Raw genomic sequence first — 23,401 nt, forward strand, 5'->3', positions numbered from 1 at the left:
TGTTGTTGTTGAACCTGTTGTTGTTGTTGTTGGACCTGTTGTTGTTGTTGGACCTGTTGTTGTTGTTGTTGGACCTGTTGTTGTTGTTGTTGGACCTGTTGTTGTTGGACCTGTTGTTGTTGTTGGACCTGTTGTTGTTGTTGGACCTGTTGTTGTTGGACCTGTTGTTGTTGGACCTGTTGTTGTTGTTGTTGGACCTGTTGTTGTTGTTGTTGGACCTGTTGTTGTTGTTGGACCTGTTGTTGTTGTTGTTGTTGTTGGACCTGTTGTTGTTGTTGGACCTGTTGTTGTTGTTGTTGGACCTGTTGTGTCTCTTCTGGATAGTTAACTAGTACAACAGTCCTATTAGCTGGGATACAGACAGTACACTGGGGGTCCATATCAGCTATACTGGTCTGTCTCCACTACCATATCAGCTATACTGGTCTGTCTCCACTACCATATCAGCTATACTGGTCTGTCTCCACTACCATATCAGCTATACTGGTCTGTCTCCACTACCATATCAGCTATACTGGTCTGTCTCCACTACCATATCAGCTATACTGGTCTGTCTCCATTACCATATCAGCTATACTGGTCTGTCTCCACTACCATATCAGCTATACTGGTCTGTCTCCACTACCATATCAGCTATACTGGTCTGTCTCCACTACCATATCAGCTATACTGGTCTGTCTCCACTACCATATCAGCTATACTGGTCTGTCTCCACTACCATATCAGCTATACTGGGTCCTGTCTCCACTACCATATCAGCTATACTGGTCTGTCTCCACTACCATATCAGCTATACTGGTCTGTCTCCATTACCATATCAGCTATACTGGTCTGTCTCCACTTACCATATCAGCTATACTGGTCTGTCTCCACTACCATATCAGCTATACTGGTCTGTCTCCACTACCATATCAGCTATACTGGTCTGTCTCCACTACCATATCAGCTATACTGGTCTGTCTCCACTACCATATCAGCTATACTGGTCTGTCTCCACTACCATATCAGCTATACTGGTCTGTCTCCACTACCATATCAGCTATACTGGTCTGTCTCCACTACCATATCAGCTATACTGGTCTGTCTCCACTACCATATCAGCTATACTGGTCTGTCTCCACTACCATATCAGCTATACTGGTCTGTCTCCACTACCATATCAGCTATACTGGTCTGTCTCCACTACCATATCAGCTATACTGGTCTGTCTCCACTACCATATCAGCTATACTGGTCTGTCTCCACTACCATATCAGCTATACTGGTCTGTCTCCACTACCATATCAGCTATACTGGTCTGTCTCCACTACCATATCAGCTATACTGGTCTGTCTCCACTACCATATCAGCTATACTGGTCTGTCTCCACTACCATATCAGCTATACTGGTCTGTCTCCACTACCATATCAGCTATATGGTCTGTCTCCACTACCATATCAGCTATACTGGTCTGTCTCCACTACCATATCAGCTATACTGGTCTGTCTCCACTACCATATCAGCTATACTGGTCTGTCCTCCACTACCATACAGCTATAATGGTTGTCTCCACTACCATATCAGCTATCTGTCTTTCTCCACTACCATATCAGCTATACTGGTCTGTCTCCACTACCATATCAGCTATACTGGTCTGTCTCCACTACCATATCAGCTATACTGGTCTGTCTCCACTACCATATCAGCTATACTGGTCTGTCTCCACTACCATATCAGCTATACTGGTCTGTCTCCACTACCATATCAGCTATACTGGTCTGTCTCCACTACCATATCAGCTATACTGGTCTGTCTCCACTACCATATCAGCTATACTGGTCTGTCTCCACTACCATATCAGCTATACTGGTCTGTCTCCACTACCATATCAGCTATACTGGTCTGTCTCCACTACCATATCAGCTATACTGGTCTGTCTCCACTACCATATCAGCTATACTGGTCTGTCTCTACTACCATATCAGCTATACTGTCTGTCTCCACTACCATATCAGCTATACTGGTCTGTCTCCACTACCATATCAGCTATACTGGTCTTTCTCCACTACCATATCAGCTATACTGGTCTGTCTCCACTACCATATCAGCTATACTGGTCTGTCTCCACTACCATATCAGCTATACTGGTCTGTCTCCACTACCATATCAGCTATACTGGTCTGTCTCCACTACCATATCAGCTATACTGGTCTGTCTCCACTACCATATCAGCTATACTGGTCTGTCTCCACTACCATATCAGCTATACTGGTCTGTCTCGCTACAGGTTGTTCCACCACATCATGTGGATTTATTAAACAGATACTTTTTATTACTGGGAGTTTACACGATAGGTTGTGTTTGATGTAGTACAGATACTTTTAGACTAACCTTAACTTGGCGATACAATCTTCATTCTCGATTCGGCCAAACGTATATCTTCTAAAAAAAAATGTCCAGTTGCAGGTGGTCTATTTTATTTGAGAATATTCTCCATTATTAAAATAAATCAATATATATATATTTTTTTGCTCCACGACACAATCTGGTCTATTTCAAATCTTGTCTCTTGCTTGAGACGGCTGTGTCCACCCCGACGGTGCCGCAGGTCATAATAACACCTGGGGGTGTATTCATTACGAAACCATTTACTTCAAACGCTGTTGAGTTCCGTTCTGTTCTTAAACGTAAATCGTAGTTCAATCGTGTCTCTATATTAAAAAATAAATAAACAAGCATCTGTAAGAAGTTGGAAGTAACCATGCAGACTTCCCTCCACTTTAGAGCAGAGCATAATCTATCATTTATAGTTGTGCAGCTTTGTGCCAAACACTTTGCAGACTGTTCAGATTGTAATCGCAACACGTGGAATCCATACAGTTTAAATGAACGACACCTTTCGTTTAACAACCAACAGCTTTGATGTCATGTTGAAGAGGGTTTGGACTCCACGGTTTCTGTTGCAAAAAAATGTTTTAAAACAGACAAAACGTTTCGCAACAGAATTGGCGTAATGAATATACCCCCATGTCTCGATCGATGAGAGAAGATTTTAAATAGACAAGATGGCGGTTTACACATTGTTGGATTACTTCATGGAGCAAAAAAAATATATGTTTTTAACTGAGAATTTTTCTAAATTCAAACTCTGCAACTGGACAGACATTTTAGAAGATAGGTGTTTGGCCAAATCAAGAACGAAGATACTATCGCCAAGTTAAAGTTGATCGTAAATTCTCTACTGCACCAAAACAGTAGCTATCCTGTAATCCCAGTAACGGAAACCAAAACATCTTTGGTTAAATTGCATTATTATCTGGTGTTACAATCTGCTATTGTAGACCTACAGGACACCCTGTGTTCTCCTAATGGGTTGCTTGTAGAAACACACTAGGACTGTCTTCCCTGCTCTAGACTTTGGGTTGATGCCCAGCTTCTGAAACACCTTGACAGATAAGAGAGGAAAGCTTCTGAAACACCTTGACAGATAAGAGAGGAAAGCTTCTGAAACACCTTGACAGATAAGAGAGGAAAGCTTCTGAAACACCTTGACAGATAAGAGAGACAGAGAGGGAGAGAGTGGATGGGAAAGAGAGACAGAGAGGGAGAGAGTGGATGGGAAAGAGAGACAGAGAGGGAGAGAGCAGATGGGAAAGAGAGACAGAGAGGGAGAGAGTGGATGGGAAAGCGTAAGCATCGAGAGAGGAAATGAGAAATATAAAACTAGTTTAAGAATGGAGTGGTGGTCAGGTGATGGAAAACTCTCAGAATGTCTAGCTGTCTGCTCCTCCCATTTCCTGTCCTGTAATTTAGCCTGCTCTTTGATGAAGCGTGGGAGGATGACAGCGGTGTGTGTGTGAGTGTGTGTGTGTGTGTGTGTGTGTGTGTGTGTGTGTGTGCATTGCACTGATTTGCCTATGACTATGTAAACCCAACAGTACATTACCTTGAAGTGCCTCCAGGGCCCATTGTCTCGTTCTGCAGGTTTTACACTACAATACCCTGTCTGTCTCCACTACCATACCCTGTCTGTCTCCACTACCATACCCTGTCTGTCTCCACACTACCGTACCCTGTCTGTCTCCACTACCGTACCCTGTCTGTCTCTACACTACCGTACCCTGTCTGTCTCCACCGCCGTACCCTGTCTGTCTCTACACTACCGTACCCTGTCTGTCTCCACTACCGTACCCTGTCTGTCTCCACTACCATACCCTGTCTGTCTCCACTACCGTACCCTGTCTGTCTCTACACTACCGTACCCTGTCTGTCTCCACCGCCGTACCCTGTCTGTCTCCACTACCGTACCCTGTCTGTCTCCACTACCATACCCTGTCTGTCTCCACTACCGTACCCTGTCTGTCTCCATACCGTACCCTGTCTGTCTCCACTACCGTACCCTGTCTGTCTCCATACCGTACCCTGTCTGTCTCCACTACCGTACCCTGTCTGTCTCCACTACCGTACCCTGTCTGTCTCTACACTACCGTACCCTGTCTGTCTCCACCGCCGTACCCTGTCTGTCTCCACTACCGTACCCTGTCTGTCTCCACTACCGTACCCTGTCTGTCTCCACTACCGTACCCTGTCTGTCTCCACTACCGTACCCTGTCTGTCTCCACTACCGTACCCTGTCTGTCTCCACTACCGTACCCTGTCTGTCTCCACTACCGTACCCTGTCTGTCTCCACTACCGTACCCTGTCTGTCTCTACACTACCGTACCCTGTCTGTCTCCACTACCGTACCCAGTCTGTCTCCACTACCGTACCCTGTCTGTCTCCACTACCCTACCCTGTCTGTCTCCACTACCGTACCCTGTCTGTCTCCACTACCGTACCCTGTCTGTCTCTTCACTACCGTACCCTGTCTGTCTCCACTACCGTACCCTGTCTGTCTCCACTGTCCTACCCTGTCCCCCTGTCTGTCTCCACTGTCCTACCTTGTCCCCCTGTCTGTCTCCATACCGTACACTGTCTGTCTCCACTACCGTACCCTGTCTGTCTCCACTACCGTACCCTGTCTGTCTCTACACTACCGTACCCTGTCTGTCTCTACACTACCGTACCCTGTCTGTCTCCACTGCCGTACCCTGTCTGTCTCCACTACCGTACCCTGTCTGTCTCCACTACCGTACCCTGTCTGTCTCCACTACCGTACCCTGTCTGTCTCCACTACCGTACCCTGTCTGTCTCCACTACCGTACCCTGTCTGTCTCTACACTACCGTACCCTGTCTGTCTCCACTACCGTACCCTGTCTGTCTCCACTACCGTACCCTGTCTGTCTCCACTACCGTACCCTGTCTGTCTCCACTACCGTACCCTGTCTGTCTCCACCACCGTACCCTGTCTGTCTCCACCACCGTACCCTGTCTGTCTCCACTACCGTACCCTGTCTGTCTCCACTACCGTACCCTGTCTGTCTCCACTACCGTACCCTGTCTGTCTCCACTACCGTACCCTGTCTGTCTCCACTACCGTACCCTGTCTGTCTCCACTACCGTACCCTGTCTGTCTCTACACTACCGTACCCTGTCTGTCTCCACCGCCGTACCCTGTCTGTCTCCACCGCCGTACCCTGTCTGTCTCCACTACCGTACCCTGTCTGTCTCCACTACCGTACCCTGTCTGTCTCCACCGCCGTACCCTGTCTGTCTCCACTACTGTACCCTGTCTGTCTCCACTACCGTACCCTGTCTGTCTCTCCACTACCGTACCCTGTCTGTCTCTCCACTACGTACCCTGTCTGTCTCCACTACCCTACCCTGTCTGTCTCCACTACCGTACCCTGTCTGTCTCCACTACCGTACCCTGTCTGTCTCCACCACCGTACCCTGTCTGTCTCCACCACCGTACCCTGTCTGTCTCCACTACCGTACCCTGTCTGTCTCCACCACCGTACCCTGTCTGTCTCTACACTACCGTGCCCTGTCTGTCTCCACCGCCGTACCCTGTCTGTCTCCACTGCCGTACCCTGTATGTCTCCACTACCGTACCCTGTCTGTCTCCACTACCGTACCCTGTCTGTCTCCACTACCGTACCCTGTCTGTCTCCACCGCCGTACCCTGTCTGTCTCTACACTACCGTACCCTGTCTGTCTCCACCACCGTACCCTGTCTGTCTCCACTACCGTACCCTGTCTGTCTCCACCACCGTACCCTGTCTGTCTCTACACTACCGTGCCCTGTCTGTCTCCACCGCCGTACCCTGTCTGTCTCCACTACCGTACCCTGTATGTCTCCACTACCGTACCCTGTCTGTCTCCACTACCGTACCCTGTCTGTCTCCACCACCGTACCCTGTCTGTCTCCACTACCGTACCCTGTCTGTCTCTTCACTACCGTACCCTGTCTGTCTCCACTACCGTACCCTGTCTGTCTCCACTGTCCTACCCTGTCCCCCTGTCTGTCTCCACTGTCCTACCCTGTCCCCCTGTCTGTCTCCACTGTCCTACCCTGTCCCCTAGTCTGTTATCATACATATTCTGTCTTCATGGTCTAGTAGTAAAATTAGCCCGACTGGAAATCAAATGAAATGGTGACTGTTTGTAGAGTCCTGGAAGAGAGCTACTCACTCAGCAGGTTACATGATGAAGAACTACTCAGAGAGAGACGGCCGACCTGCCTGCTGGCCGACCTGCCTGCTGGCCGACCTGCCTGTACTGATAGATAGTGTTCAGTTCTGACGGTCCGTGGGGGTCGGGGTTAGAGACACCGTGGGGGTTAGAGACGCCGTGGGGGTCGGGGTTAGAGACGCCGTGGGGGTTAGAGACGCCGTGGGGGTCGGGGTTAGAGACACCGTGGGGGTTAGAGACGCCGTGGGGGTCGAGGTTAGAGACGATGTGGGGGTCGGGGTTAGAGACGCCGTGGGGCCGTGGGGGTCGGGGTTAGAGACACCGTGGGGGTCGGGGTTAGAGACGCCGTGGGGGTCAGGGTTAGAGACGCCGTGGGGGTCGGGGTTAGAGACGCCGTGGGGGTTAGAGACGCCGTGGGGGTTAGAGACGCCGTGGGGGTCGGGGTTAGAGACGCCGTGGGGGTTAGAGACGCCGTGGGGGTCGGGGTTAGAGACGCCGTGGGGGTCGGGGTTAGAGACGCCGTGGGGGTCGGGGTTAGAGACGCCGTGGGGGTTGGGGTTAGAGACGGCGTGGGGCCGTGGGGGTGGGGGTTAGAGACGCCGTGGGGGTGGGGGTTAGAGACGCCGTGGGGGTCGGGGTTAGAGACGCTGTGGGGCCGTGGGGGTTAGAGACACCGTGGGGGTTAGAGACGCCGTGGGGGTTAGAGACGCCGTGGGGGTCGGGGTTAGAGACGCCGTGGGGGTTAGAGACGCCGTGGGGGTTGGGGTTAGAGACGCCGTGGGGGTCGGGGTTAGAGACGCCGTGGGGGTTAGAGACGCCGTGGGGGTTAGAGACGCCGTGGGGGTTAGAGACGCCGTGGTTGTGGGGGAACCAAAACAGCAGGGAAGTGGAGCCTCTTAGTTGGTGTCCAGATTGACCCACTCTGCTATTTACTTAATGCGTCTTTTTTTCTTTCATTTTTTTTGGTTGGGGATTTTTGTTAACGTGAAGGATCCCAGTTTTCCCTGGTAATGTAACTCTGAGAGGCTCAGTCTGGTTTAGGTCGATTCTGGCTTTAATCAGGAGGATTATCGTGTCTGCAGGACAGCCTGAACCCAGACAGACCCTAGAGAGAGCAGAGCAGAGGGCCAGATGGGGAGGGACAGATTAAACACCCAGCCCTTCGCCCCTACCATTATCCCCCTCTCCCCCTCTCCTCCTCTCCCCTACCATTATCCCCCTCTCCCCTACCATTATCCCCCTCTCCCCCTCTCCCCCTCTCCCCTACCATTATCCCCCTCTCCCCCTCTCCTCCTCTCCCCTACCATTATCCCCCTCTCCCCTACCATTATCCCCCTCTCCCCCTACCATTATCCCCCTCTCCCCCTCTCCCCCTCTCCCCTACCATTATCCCCCTCTCCCCCTCTCCCCTACCATTATCCCCCTCTCCCCCTGTCCCCCTCTCCCCTACCGTTATCCCCCTCTCCCCTACCATTATCCCCTCTCCCCTACCATTATCCCCCTCTCCCCCTCCCCCCTACCACTATCCCCCTCTCCCCCTCTCCCCTACCATTATGCCCCTCTCCCCTTCTCCCCCTCTCCCCTACCATTATGCCCCTCTCCCCCTCTCCCCCTCTCCCCTACCATTATCCCCTCTCCCCCTCTCCCCCACCATCCCAGGACATTTCAGGGGTCTATAATATGTATTTCCAGTAGGACATTTCAGGGGTCTATAATATGTATTTCCAGTAGGACATTTCAGGGGTCTATAATGGGATGTATTTCCAGTAGGACATTTCAGGGCTCTATAATGGGATGTATTTCCAGTAGGACATTTCAGGGGTCTATAATATGTATTTCCAGTAGGACATTTCAGGGGTCTATAATATGTATTTCCAGTAGGACATTTCAGGGGTCTATAATGGGATGTATTTCCAGTTGGACATTTCAGGGGTCTATAATGTGATGTATTTCCAGTAGGACATTTCAGGGGTCCATAATGGGATGTATTTCCAGTAGGACATTTCAGAGGTCCATAATGTGATGTATTTCCAGTAGGACATTTCAGGGGTCTATAATGGGATGTATTTCCAATAGGACATTTCAGGGGTCTATAATGGGATGTATTTCCAGTAGGACATTTCAGGGGTCTATAATATGTATTTCCAGTAGGACATTTCAGGGGTCTATAATAGGATGTATTTCCAGTAGGACATTTCAGGGGTCTATGATATGTATTTCCAGTAGGACATGTCAGGGGTCTATAATGGGATGTATTTCAAGTAGGACATTTCAGGGGTCTATAATGGGATGTATTTCCAGTAGGACATTTCAGGGGTCTATGATATGTATTTCCAGTAGCACATTTCAGGGGTCTATAATGGGATGTATTTCCAGTAGGACATTTCAGGGGTCTACAATGGGATGTATTTCCAGTAGGACATTTCAGGGGTCTATAATATGTATTTCCAGTGTGGAGCCTTGGAGAGGAGAGCAGCAAGAGGAGAGTCTGGCTGAGCGCTGTTTCCTTCTGACTGTAGAACACAGGACGTCCATCTCTGAGCGAGGGAGAAACAAAACAGAAACCAGGCTGTTGTTGTTTTTCGCTGGTGAAGCCGGGGTGGGGAGGGGGACGGGACGGGGGGGGGTAGCGATGGGGGAGGAGGGGGACGGGGGAGAGATTAGCAAATAACTGGGCCATGGGTAAACACACCGCTGCTCTGGTCCAATGAACATCCTGACCCATAGAGGGACACTCCCCTCACTCAGACCCTGTCTCTAACCCTGACCCTGTCTCTAACCCTGTCTCTAACCCTGTCTCTAACCCTGACCCTAACCCTGTCTCTAACCCTGACCCTGTCTCTGACCCTGACCCTGTCTCTAACCCTGTCTCTAACCCTGTCTCTAACCCTGTCTCTAACCCTGTCCCTGTCTCTAACCCTGTCCCTGTCTCTAACCCTGTCTCTGACCCTGTCTCTAACCCTAACCCTGTCTCTAACCCTGTCTCTAACCCTGGCCCTGTCTCTAACCCTGTCTCTAACCCTGGCCCTGTCTCTAACCCTGTCTCTAACCCTGTCCCTGTCTCTAACCCTGTCCCTGTCTCCAACCCTGTCTCTAACCCTGTCTCTAACCCTGTCCCTGTCTCTAACCCTGTCTCTAACCCTGTCTCTGACCCTGTCTCTAACCCTGTCTCTAACCCTGTCTCTAACCCTGACCCTGTCTCTGACTCTGTCTCTAACCCTGACCCTGTCTCTGACCCTGTGTCTGACCCTGTCTCTAACCCTAACCCTGTCTCTAACCCTGTCTCTAACCCTAACCCTGTCTCTAACCCTGTCTCTAACCCAGACCCTGTCTCTAACCCTGACCCTGTCTCTGACCCTGTCTCTAACCCTAACCCTGTCTCTAACCCTGTCTCTAACCCTAACCCTGTCTCTAACCCTGACCCTGTCTCTAACCCTGTCTCTGCCCTGTCTCTAACCCTGACCCTGTCTCTAACCCAGACCCTGTCTCTAACCCTGACCCTGTATCTGACCCTGTCTCTAACCCTGTCTCTAACCCTGACCCTGTCTCTAACCCTGACCCAGACCCTGTCCCTAACCCTGACCCTGTCTCTAACCCTGACCCTGTCTCTAACCCTGTCTCTAACCCTGACCCTGTCTCTAACCCTGACCCTGTCTCCAACCCTGTCTCTAACCCTGTCTCTAACCCTGACCCTGTCTCTAACCCTGTCTCTAACCCTAACCCTGTCTCTAACCCTGTCTCTAACCCTGTTTCTAACCCTGACCCTGTCTCTAACCCTGTCTCTAACCCTAACCCTGTCTCTAACCCTGTCTCTAACCCTGTCTCTAACCCTGTCTCTAACCCTGTCTCTAACCCTAACCCTGTCTCTAAACCTGACCCTGTCTCTAACCCTGACCCTGTCTCTAACCCTGTCTCTAACCCTAACCCTGTCTCTAACCCTGTTTCTAACCCTGTCTCTAACCCTGACCCTGTCTCTAACCCTGTCTCTAACCCTGACCCTGTCTCTAACCCTGACCCTGTCTCTAACCCTGTCTCTAACCCTGTCTCTAACCCTGGCCCTGTCTCTAACCCTAACCCTGTCTCTAACCCTGACCCTGTCTCTTTTGTCTCTGACCCTGACCCTGTCTCTAACCCTGTCTCTAACCCTGTCTCTAACCCTGGCCCTGTCTCTAACCCTAACCCTGTCTCTAACCCTGACCCTGTCTCTTTTGTCTCTGACCCTGACCCTGTCTCTAACCCTGTCTCTAACCCTAACCCTGTCTCTAACCCTGGCCCTGTCTCTAACCCTGTCTCTAACCCTAACCCTGTCTCTAACCCTGTCTCTAACCCTGTTTCTAACCCTGACCCTGTCTCTAACCCTGTCTCTAACCCTGACCCTGTCTCTAACCCTGTCTCTAACCCTAACCCTGTCTCTAACCCTGTCTCTAACCCTGTTTCTAACCCTGACCCTGTCTCTAACCCTGTCTCTAACCCTAACCCTGTCTCTAACCCTGACCCTGTCTCTAACCCTGTCTCTAACCCTGTCTCTAACCCTGGCCCTGTCTCTAACCCTAACCCTGTCTCTAACCCTGACCCTGTCTCTTTTGTCTCTGACCCTGACCCTGTCTCTAACCCTGTCTCTAACCCTAACCCTGTCTCTAACCCTGGCCCTGTCTCTAACCCTGTCTCTAACCCTAACCCTGTCTCTAACCCTGTCTCTAACCCTGTTTCTAACCCTGACCCTGTCTCTAACCCTGTCTCTAACCCTGACCCTGTCTCTAACCCTGTCTCTAACCCTAACCCTGTCTCTAACCCTGTCTCTAACCCTGTTTCTAACCCTGACCCTGTCTCTAACCCTGTCTCTAACCCTAACCCTGTCTCTAACCCTAACCCTGTCTCTAACCCTGTCTCTAACCCTGTCTCTAACCCTGTCTCTAACCCTAACCCTGTCTCTAAACCTGACCCTGTCTCTAACCCTGACCCTGTCTCTAACCCTGTCTCTAACCCTAACCCTGTCTCTAACCCTGTTTCTAACCCTGTCTCTAACCCTGACCCTGTCTCTAACCCTGTCTCTAACCCTGACCCTGTCTCTAACCCTGACCCTGTCTCTAACCCTGTCTCTAACCCTGTCTCTAACCCTGGCCCTGTCTCTAACCCTAACCCTGTCTCTAACCCTGACCCTGTCTCTTTTGTCTCTGACCCTGACCCTGTCTCTAACCCTGTCTCTAACCCTGTCTCTAACCCTGGCCCTGTCTCTAACCCTAACCCTGTCTCTAACCCTGACCCTGTCTCTTTTGTCTCTGACCCTGACCCTGTCTCTAACCCTGTCTCTAACCCTAACCCTGTCTCTAACCCTGTTTCTAACCCTGACCCTGTCTCTAACCCTGACCCTGTCTCTAACCCTGGGTTAATGTAGTGGTGGGTCTGGAATACAGTAGACCAGGGTTAATGTAGTAGTGGGTCTGGAATACAGTAGACCAGTATACCAGTAGACCAGTAGACCAGGGTTAATGTAGTAGTGGGTCTGGAATACAGTAGACCAGGGTTAATGTAGTAGTGGGTCTGGAATACAGTAGACCAGGGTTAATGTAGTAGTGGGTCTGGAATACAGTAGACCAGGGTTAATGTAGTAGTGGGTCTGGAATACAGTAGACCAGTAGACCAGGGTTAATGTAGCAGTGGGTCTGGAATACAGTAGACCAGGGTTAATGTAGTGGTGGGTCTGGAATACAGTAGACCAGGGTTAATGTAGTGGTGGGTCTGGAATACAGTAGACCAGGGTTAATGTAGTAGTGGGTCTGGATTACAGTAGACCAGTAGACCAGGGTTAATGTAGTAGTGGGTCTGGAATACAGTAGACCAGGGTTAATGTAGTAGTGGGTCTGGAATACAGTAGACCAGGGTTAATGTAGTGGTGGGTCTGGAATACAGTAGACCAGGGTTAATGTAGTAGTGGGTCTGGATTACAGTAGACCAGGGTTAATGTAGTAGTGGGTCTGGAATACAGTAGACCAGGGTTAATGTAGTAGTGGGTCTGGATTACAGTAGACCAGTAGACCAGGGTTAATGTAGTAGTGGGTCTGGAATACAGTAGACCAGGGTTAATGTAGTAGTGGGTCTGGATTACAGTAGACCAGGGTTAATGTAGTAGTGGGTCTGGAATACAGTAGACCAGGGTTAATGTAGTAGTGGGTCTGGAATACAGTAGACCAGGGTTAATGTAGTAGGGGTCTGGAATACAGTAGACCAGTAGACCAGGGTTAATGTAGTAGTGGGTCTGGAATACAGTAGACCAGGGTTAATGTAGTGGTGGGTCTGGAATACAGTAGACCAGGGTTAATGTAGTAGTGGGTCTGGAATACAGTAGACCAGGGTTAATGTAGTAGTGGGTCTGGAATACAGTAGACCAGGGTTAATGTAGTAGTGGGTCTGGAATACAGTAGACCAGGGTTAATGTAGTAGTGGGTCTGGAATACAGTAGACCAGGGTTAATGTAGTAGTGGGTCTGGAATACAGTAGACCAGTAGACCAGGGTTAATGTAGCAGTGGGTCTGGAATACAGTAGACCAGGGTTAATGTAGTGGTGGGTCTGGAATACAGTAGACCAGGGTTAATGTAGTTGTGGGTCTGGAATACAGTAGACCAGGGTTAATGTAGTAGTGGGTCTGGAATACAGTAGACCAGTAGACCTTAATGTAGTAGTGGGTCTGGAATACAGTAAACCAGGGTTAATGTGGTAGTGGGTCTGGATTACAGTAGACCAGGGTTAATGTAGTGGGTCTGGAATACAGTAGACCAGGGTTAATGTAGTGGTGGGTCTGGAATACAGTAGACCAGGGTTAATGTAGTAGTGGGTCTGGATTATAGTAGACCAGTAGACCAGGGTTAATGTAGTAGTGGGTTTGGAATACAGTAGACCAGGGTTAATGTAGTAGTGGGTCTGGAATACAGTAGACCAGGGTTAATGTAGTGGTGGGTCTGGAATACAGTAGACCAGGGTTAATGTAGTAGTGGGTCTGGAATACAGTAGACCAGGGTTAATGTAGTGGTGGGTCTGGAATACAGTAGACCAGGGTTAATGTAGTAGTGGGTCTGGAATACAGTAGACCAGGGTTAATGTAGTAGTGGGTCTGGAATACAGTAGACCAGGGTTAATGTAGTAGTGGGTCTGGAATACAGTAGACCAGGGTTAATGTAGTAGGGGTCTGGAATACAGTAGACCAGTAGACCAGGGTTAATGTAGTAGTGGGTCTGGAATACAGTAGACCAGGGTTAATGTAGTGGTGGGTCTGGAATACAGTAGACCAGGGTTGATGTAGTAGTGGGTCTGGAATACAGTAGACCAGGGTTAATGTAGTAGTGGGTCTGGAATACAGTAGACCAGGGTTAATGTAGTAGTGGGTCTGGAATACAGTAGACCAGGGTTAATGTAGTAGTGGGTCTGGAATACAGTAGACCAGGGTTAATGTAGTAGTGGGTCTGGAATACAGTAGACCAGTAGACCAGGGTTAATGTAGCAGTGGGTCTGGAATACAGTAGACCAGGGTTAATGTAGTGGTGGGTCTGGAATACAGTAGACCAGGGTTAATGTAGTTGTGGGTCTGGAATACAGTAGACCAGGGTTAATGTAGTAGTGGGTCTGGAATACAGTAGACCAGTAGACCTTAATGTAGTAGTGGGTCTGGAATACAGTAAACCAGGGTTAATGTGGTAGTGGGTCTGGATTACAGTAGACCAGGGTTAATGTAGTGGGTCTGGAATACAGTAGACCAGGGTTAATGTAGTGGTGGGTCTGGAATACAGTAGACCAGGGTTAATGTAGTAGTGGGTCTGGATTATAGTAGACCAGTAGACCAGGGTTAATGTAGTAGTGGGTTTGGAATACAGTAGACCAGGGTTAATGTAGTAGTGGGTCTGGAATACAGTAGACCAGGGTTAATGTAGTGGTGGGTCTGGAATACAGTAGACCAGGGTTAATGTAGTAGTGGGTCTGGAATACAGTAGACCAGGGTTAATGTAGTGGTGGGTCTGGAATACAGTAGACCAGGGTTAATGTAGTAGTGGGTCTGGAATACAGTAGACCAGGGTTAATGTAGTAGTGGGTCTGGAATACAGTAGACCAGGGTTAATGTAGTAGTGGGTCTGGAATACAGTAGACCAGTAGACCAGGGTTAATGTAGTAGTGGGTCTGGAATACAGTAGACCAGGGTTAATGTAGTGGTGGGTCTGGAATACAGTAGACCAGGGTTGATGTAGTAGTGGGTCTGGAATACAGTAGACCAGGGTTAATGTAGTAGTGGGTCTGGATTACAGTAGACCAGTAGACCAGGGTTAATGTAGTAGTGGGTCTGGAATCCAGTAGACCAGGGTTAATGTAGTAGTGGGTCTGGAATACAGTAGACCAGTAGACCAGGGTTAATGTAGTAGTGGGTCTGGAATACAGTAGACCAGGGTTAATGTAGTAGTGGGTCTGGAATACAGTAGACCAGTAGACCAGGGTTAATGTAGCAGTGGGTCTGGAATACAGTAGACCAGGGTTAATGTAGTTGTGGGTCTGGAATACAGTAGACCAGGGTTAATTTAGTAGTGGGTCTGGAATACAGTAGACCAGTAGACCTTAATGTAGTAGTGGGTCTGGAATACAGTAAACCAGGGTTAATGTGGTAGTGGGTCTGAAATACAGTAGACCAGGGTTAATGTAGTAGTGGGTCTGGATTACAGTAGACCAGGGTTAATGTAGTGGGTCTGGAATACAATAGACCAGGGTTAATGTAGTGGTGGGTCTGGAATACAGTAGACCAGGGTTAATGTAGTAGTGGGTCTGGATTACAGTAGACCAGTAGACCAGGGTTAATGTAGTAGTGGGTCTGGAATACAGTAGACCAGGGTTAATGTAGTAGTGGGTCTGGAATACAGTAGACCAGGGTTAATGTAGTGGTGGGTCTGGAATACAGTAGACCAGGGTTAATGTAGTAGTGGGTCTGGATTACAGTAGACCAGGGTTAATGTAGTAGTGGGTCTGGAATACAGTAGACCAGGGTTAATGTAGTAGTGGGTCTGGATTACAGTAGACCAGTAGACCAGGGTTAATGTAGTAGTGGGTCTGGAATACAGTAGACCAGGGTTAATGTAGTAGTGGGTCTGGATTACAGTAGACCAGGGTTAATGTAGTAGTGGGTCTGGAATACAGTAGACCAGGGTTAATGTAGTAGTGGGTCTGGAATACAGTAGACCAGGGTTAATGTAGTAGTGGGTCTGGAATACAGTAGACCAGGGTTAATGTAGTAGTGGGTCTGGAATACAGTAGACCAGGGTTAATGTAGTGGTGGGTCTGGAATACAGTAGACTAGGGTTGATGTAGTAGTGGGTCTGGAATACAGTAGACCAGGGTTAATGTAGTAGTGGGTCTGGATTACAGTAGACCAGTAGACCAGGGTTAATGTAGTAGTGGGTCTGGAATCCAGTAGACCAGGGTTAATGTAGTAGTGGGTCTGGAATACAGTAGACCAGTAGACCAGGGTTAATGTAGTAGTGGGTCTGGAATACAGTAGACCAGGGTTAATGTAGTAGTGGGTCTGGATTACAGTAGACCAGTAGACCAGTAGACCAGGGTTAATGTAGTAGTGGGTCTGGAATCCAGTAGACCAGGGTTAATGTAGTAGTGGGTCTGGAATACAGTAGACCAGTAGACCAGGGTTGATGTAGTAGTGGGTCTGGATTACAGTAGACCAGTAGACCAGGGTTGATGTAGTAGTGGGTCTGGAATACAGTAGACCAGGGTTAATGTAGTAGTGGGTCTGGAATACAGTAGACCAGGGTTAATGTAGTGGTGGGTCTGGAATACAGTAGACCAGGGTTAATGTAGTAGTGGGTCTGGAATACAGTAGACCAGGGTTAATGTAGTAGTGGGTCTGGAATACAGTAGACCAGGGTTGATGTAGTAGTGGGTCTGGATTACAGTAGACCAGGGTTAATGTAGTAGTGGATCTGGAATACAGTAGACCAGGGTTAATGTAGTAGTGGATCTGGAATACAGTAGACCAGGGTTAATGTAGTAGTGGGTCTGGATTACAGTAGACTAGGGTTAATGTAGTAGTGCGTCTGGAATACAGTAGACCAGGGTTAATGTAGTAGTGGGTCTGGAATACAGTAGACCAGGGTTAATGTAGTAGTGGGTCTGGATTACAGTAGACCAGGGTTAATGTAGTAGTGGGTCTGGAATACAGTAGACCAGGGTTAATGTAGTAGTGGATCTGGAATACAGTAGACCAGGGTTAATGTAGTAGTGGGTCTGGATTACAGTAGACTAGGGTTAATGTAGTAGTGCGTCTGGAATACAGTAGACCAGGGTTAATGTAGTAGTGGGTCTGGAATACAGTAGACCAGGGTTAATGTAGTAGTGGGTCTGGATTACAGTAGACCAGGGTTAATGTAGTAGTGGGTCTGGAATACAGTAGACCAGGGTTAATGTAGTAGTGGGTCTGGAATACAGTAGACCAGTATACCAGTAGACCAGGGTTAATGTAGTAGTGGGTCTGGAATACAGTAGACCAGGGTTAATGTAGTAGTGGGTCTGGATTACAGTAGACCAGGGTTAATATAGTAGTGGGTCTGGAATACAGTAGACCAGGGTTAATGTAGTAGTGCGTCTGAAATACAGTAGACCAGTGTTAATGTAGTAGTGGGTCTGGATTACAGTAGACCAGTGTTAATGTAGTAGTGGGTCTGGAATACAGTAGACCAGTATACCAGTAGACCAGTAGACCAGGGTTAATGTAGTAGTGGGTCTTGAATAGAGTAGACCAGGGTTAATGTAGTGGTGGGTCTGGAATACAGTAGACCAGGGTTAATGTAGTAGTGGGTCTGGAATACAGTAGACCACAGACACACACACACACACACAGACACACAGACACACACACACACAGACACACACACACACACACAGAGTCTGGCCGTTAGTTAATTGCTTGACAGACAGACAGACAGACAGACAGACAGACAGACAGACAGACAGACAGACAGACAGACAGACAGACAGACAGACAGACAGACAGACAGACAGTAGACCAGGGTTAATGTAGTAATTAGTTAATTGCTTGTGTTCCTCTATCTCAGCTCTCTACATGGAGATGAGGACTCTGTGCTCAGTTTTCAGGTTCAACACCTGGTGGGTTGGTGGTAGGGGAGGCTGTAGGGGGGAGGCTGTAGTGGGGAGGCTGTAGTGGGGAGGTCAGGGGGAGGCTGTAGTGGGGAGGCTGTAGGGGGGAGGCTGTAGTGGGGAGGCTGTAGGGGGGAGGCTGTAGTGGGGAGGCTGTAGGGGGAGGTTGTAGTGGGGAGGCTGTAGGGGGAGGCTGTAGAGGGGCGGCTGTAGGGGGGGAGTCTGTATGGGGGGAGGCTGTAGGGGGGGAGGCTGTAGGGGGGAGGCTGTAGGGGGGAGGCTGTAGTGGGGAAGCTGTAGGGGGGGAGGCTGTAGGGGGGGAGGCTGTAGGCGGGATGCTGTAGTGGGGAGGCTGTAGTGGGGAGGTCAGGGGGAGGCTGTAGTGGGGAGGCTGTAGGGGGGGAGGCTGTAGGGGGGAGGCTGTAGGGGGGAGGCTGTAGTGGGGAGGCTGTAGTGGGGAGGTCAGGGGGAGGCTGTAGTGGGGAGGCTGTAGGGGGGAGGCTGTAGGGGGGAGCCTGTAGTGGGGAGGCTGTAGGGGGAGGTTGTAGTGGGAGGCTGTAGTGGGGAGGCTGTAGGGGGAGGCTGTAGAGGGGGGGCTGTAGGGGGGGAGGCTGTAGGGGGGGAGAGTCTGGCCGTCTGTTAATTGCTTGACAGACAGACAGACAGACAGACAGACAGACAGACAGACAGACAGACAGTAGACCAGGGTTAATGTAGTAATTAGTTAATTGCTTGTGTTCCTCTATCTCAGCTCTCTACATGGAGATGAGAACTCTGCTCAGTTTTCAGGTTCAACACCTGGTGGGTTGGTGGTAGGGGATGCTGTAGGGGGGAGGCTGTAGGGGGGAGGCTGTAGGGGGGAGGCTGTAGTGGGGAGGCTGTAGGGGGGAGGCTGTAGGGGGGAGGCTGTAGGGGGGAGGCTGTAGTGGGGAGGCTGTAGGGGGGGAGGCTGTAGGGGGGAGGCTGTAGTGGGGAGGTCAGGGGAGGCTGTAGTGGGGAGGCTGTAGGGGGGAGGCTGTAGTGGGGAGGCTGTAGGGGGGAGGCTGTAGTGGGGAGGCTGTAGGGGGGGAGGCTGTAGGGGGGGAGGCTGTAGGGGGGAGGCTGTAGGGGGGAAGCTGTAGGGGGGGGAGGCTGTAGTGGGGGAGGCTGTAGTGGGGAGGCTGTAGGGGGAGGCTGTAGTGGGGAGGCTGTAGGGGGAGGTTGTAGTGGGAGGCTGTAGTGGGGAGGCTGTAGGGGGAGGCTGTAGTGGGGAGGCTGTAGTGGGGAGGCTGTAGTGGGGAGGCTGTACTGGGAGGCTGTAGTGGGAGGCTGTAGTGGGGAGGCTGTAGGGGGGAGGCTGTAGGGGGGGAGGCTGTAGTGGGGAGGCTGTAGTGGGGAGGCTGTAGAGTGGAGGCTGTAGAGTGGAGGCTGTAGGGGTGAGGTCAGGGGGGAGGCTGTAGGGGGGAGGCTGTAGTGGAGAGGCTGTAGAGGGGGAGGCTGTAGTGGAGAGGCTGTAGTGGGGAGGCTGTAGCGGGGGAGGCTGTAGGGGGGGCTGTAGTGGAGAGGCTGTAGGGGGGGGGCGGCTGTAGTGGGGAGGCTGTAGCGGGGAGGCTGTAGCGGGGAGGCTGTAGCGGGGAGGCTGTAGCGGGGAGGCTGTAGCGGGGAGGGCTGTAGGGGGGAGGCTGTAGTGGGGAGGCTGTAGCGGTCTGATTGCACACTGTCTGGTGTTTCTTGAGATCCATCCCTGTTTGCTGAATGTAGAATGACCACTGGTCTTCCTCCTCTCAGCTGACCAGCAGAAGGAGAGGGAATGTGCCTTCACTGAGCAGCAGTGGGAGATGGAGCGCGTGGCGATGGGAGAAGGACGGGTTTCTCCTGAGAACACCACTATCCACTGCTCTAAAGGATCTCACTGCTTCGGCCTCTGGGAGAAGAGTCCTCCTGGAGACGTCAGGCTGGTCAAACAAGGTGACGGCACCACCACACACGGTCTGGTACAGCCAACCTTGTGGGGGGACCCTAACCCTAGCTCCTAACTCCTAATTCTAAAACTAACCCTAGCTCCTAACCCTAGCTCCTAACCCTAGCTCCTAACCCTAGCTCCTAACCCTAGCTCCTAACTCCTAATTCTAAAACTAACCCTAGCTCCTAACCCTAGCTCCTAACTCCTAATTCTAAAACTAACCCTAGCTCCTAACCCTAAAATGTCTAGTCCCCTGGTCCCTATACATACTGTATCTACTGACCCTGTATATAGTCCCCTGGTTCCTGTATATAGTCCCCTGGTCCCTATACATACTGTATCTACTGACCCTGTATATAGTCCCCTGACCCCTATACATACTGTATCTACTGACCATGTATATAGTCCCCTGACCCCTATACATACTGTATCTACTGACCCTGTATATAGTCCCCTGACCCCTATACATACTGTATCTACTGTCTAGTCCCCTGGTCCCTATACATACTGTATCTACTGTCTAGTCCCCTGGTCCCTATACATACTGTATCTACTGACCCTGTATATAGTCCCCTGGTCCCTATACATACTGTATCTACTGACCCTGTATATAGTCCCCTGACCCCTATACATACTGTATCTACTGGCCCTGTATATAGTCCCCTGACCCCTATACATACTGTATCTACTGACCCTGTATATAGTCCCCTGACCCATATACATACTGTATCTACTGACCCTGTATATAGTCCCCTGGCCCCTATACATACTGTATCTACTGACCCTGTATATAGTCCCCTGGTCCCTATACATACTGTATCTACTGTCTAGTCCCCTGGCCCCTATACATACTGTATTTACTGAGCCTGTATATAGTCCCCTGGTCCCTATACATACTGTATCTACTGACCCTGTATATAGTCCCCTGGTCCCTATACATACTGTATCTACTGACCCTGTATATAGTATCCTGACCCATATACATACTGTATCTACTGACCCTGTATATAGTCCCCTGACCCCTATACATACTGTATCTACTGACCCTGTATATAGTCCCCTGGTCCCTATACATACTGTATCTACTGACCCTGTATATAGTCCCCTGGTCCCTATACATACTGTATCTACTGACCCTGTATATAGTCCCCTGGTCCCTATACATACTGTATCTACTGACCCTGTATATAGTCCCCTGGTCCCTATAGATCTGCATCTACTGACCCTGTATATAGTCCCCTGACCCCTATACATACTGTATCTACTGACCCTGTATATAGTCCCCTGACCCCTATACATACTGTATCTACTGACCCTGTATATAGTCCCCTGACCCTTATACATACTGTATCTACTGACCCTGTATATAGTCCCCTGGTCCCTATACGTACTGTATCTACTGACCCTGTATATAGTCCCCTGGCCCCTATACATACTGTATCTACTGACCCTGTATATAGTCCCCTGGTCCCTATACATACTGTATCTACTGTCTAGTCCCCTGGCCCCTATACATACTGTATCTACTGTCTAGTCCCCTGGTCCCTATACATACTGTATCTACTGACCCTGTATATAGTCCCCTGGTCCCTATACATACTGTATCTACTGACCCTGTATATAGTCCCCTGGTCCCTATACATACTGTATCTACTGACCCTGTATATAGTCCCCTGGTCCCTATAAATCTGCATCTACTGACCCTGTATATAGTCCCCTTACCCCTATACATACTGTATCTACTGACCCTGTATATAGTCCCCTGGTCCCTATAAATCTGCATCTACTGACCCTGTATATAGTCCCCTTACCCCTATACATACTGTATCTACTGTCTAGTCCCCTGGCCCCTATACATACTGTGTCTACTGACCCTGTATATAGTCCCCTGACCCCTATACATACTGTATCTACTGACCCTGTATATAGTCCCCTGACCCCTATACATACTGTATCTACTGACCCTGTATATAGTCCCCTGGTCCCTATACATACTGTATCTACTGACCCTGTATATAGTCCCCTGACCCCTATACATACTGTATCTACTGACCCTGTATATAGTCCCCTGACCCCTATACATACTGTATCTACTGACCCTGTATATAGTCCCCTATGTAGCTGCTGCTACTCTGATTATCATACACTACCAGTCAAAAGTTTCAGAACACCTACTCATTCAAAGAGTTTTCTTTATTTTTACTATTTTCTATATTTTCTACATTGTAGAATAATAGTGAAGACATCAAAACTACGAACTAACACATATGGAATCATGTGGTAACCATAAAAAGTGGTAAATGCATTCCAGATGACTACCTCATGAAGCTGGTTGAGAGAATGCCAAGAGTGTGCAAAGCTGTCATCAAGGCAAAGGGTGGCTACTTGAAAGAATCTCAAATATAACATATATTTTGATTTGTTTAACACTTTTTGTGGTTACTACATGATTCTATGTGTTATTTCATAGTTCTGATGTCTTGAGTACTAGTCTACAATGTAGAAAATAGTAAAAATAAAGAAAACCCCTTGAATAAGTAGGTGTGTCCAGATTTTTGACTGGTAGTGGACATCTACCTGCTGGATCAGCAAGGTCCGCTGAAGCCCAGAAATACTGCCTCTCTTTCTCCCCAGCACTTCATCTTCCCTCCTTCCTGTCACCTCCAGGTTGTTGGACTCACCTTGGCGACCAGCAGGAGTGTCGTGACGACCGTTGCGTGGTAACCAACCTGCCTCCTCAGATCCAGAATGGGACGTATCACTTCTGCTGCTGCAGTACTGACATGTGTAACGTCAACTTCACAGAGGACTTCCCCCTGCCCAGTCCCACTACAGCCCAGCCGCTATGTAAGTTAACCTCTGACCCTAACCGTTCCCCCCCTGCCCAGTCCCACTACAGCCCAGCCGCTATGTAAGTTAACCTCTGACCCTAACCGTTCCCCCCTGCCCAGTCCCACTACAGCCCAGCCGCTATGTAAGTTAACCTCTGACCCTAACCGTTCCCCCCCTGCCCAGTCCCACTACAGCCCAGCCGCTATGTAAGTAAACCTCTGACCCTAACCGTTCCCCCCTGCCCAGTCCCACTACAGCCCAGCCGCTATGTAAGTTAACCTCTGACCCTAACCGTTCCCCCCTGCCCAGTCCCACTACAGCCCAGTCCCACTACAGCCCAGTCCCACTACAGCCCAGCCGCTATGTAAGTTAACCTCTGACCCTAACCGTTCCCCCCTGCCCAGTCCCACTACAGCCCAGCCGCTATGTAAGTTAACCTCTGACCCTAACCGTTCCCCCCTGCCCAGTCCCACTACAGCCCAGCCGCTATGTAAGTTAACCTCTGACCCTAACCGTTCCCCCCCTGCCCAGTCCCACTACAGCCCAGCCGCTATGTAAGTTAACCTCTGACCCTAACCATTCCCCCCTGCCCAGTCCCACTACAGCCCAGTCCCACTACAGCCCAGTCCCACTACAGCCCAGTCACTTTGTGAGTCTCTATATAAATCATTATTTCCAGACTCTCCTTCATTACCCAGACAGACATATTATATTATATTATATTACATTATATTACATTATTACATTATATTATATAATACAGAATACTACTAGGTTAGAGACAGAGACTAACAGGTTGTTTATGTCCTGCTGTAGACCACCAGAATACTACTAGGTTAGAGACAGAGACTAACAGGTTGTTTATGTCCTGCTGTAGACCACCAGAATACTACTAGGTTAGAGACAGAGACTAACAGGTTGTTTATGTCCCG

General features: G+C 49.7%; 1 pseudogene; it reads left to right on the forward strand.

The window, feature by feature from the left end:
- LOC115186218 (bone morphogenetic protein receptor type-2-like) overlaps window positions 1–23,401 on the forward strand; it is a 46,818-nt pseudogene that overhangs the window by 1,176 nt on the left and 22,241 nt on the right.

The sequence above is a fragment of the Salmo trutta genome, unplaced genomic scaffold, assembly GCF_901001165.1.
Source record: "Salmo trutta unplaced genomic scaffold, fSalTru1.1, whole genome shotgun sequence".
Classification (NCBI taxonomy): domain Eukaryota; kingdom Metazoa; phylum Chordata; class Actinopteri; order Salmoniformes; family Salmonidae; genus Salmo; species Salmo trutta.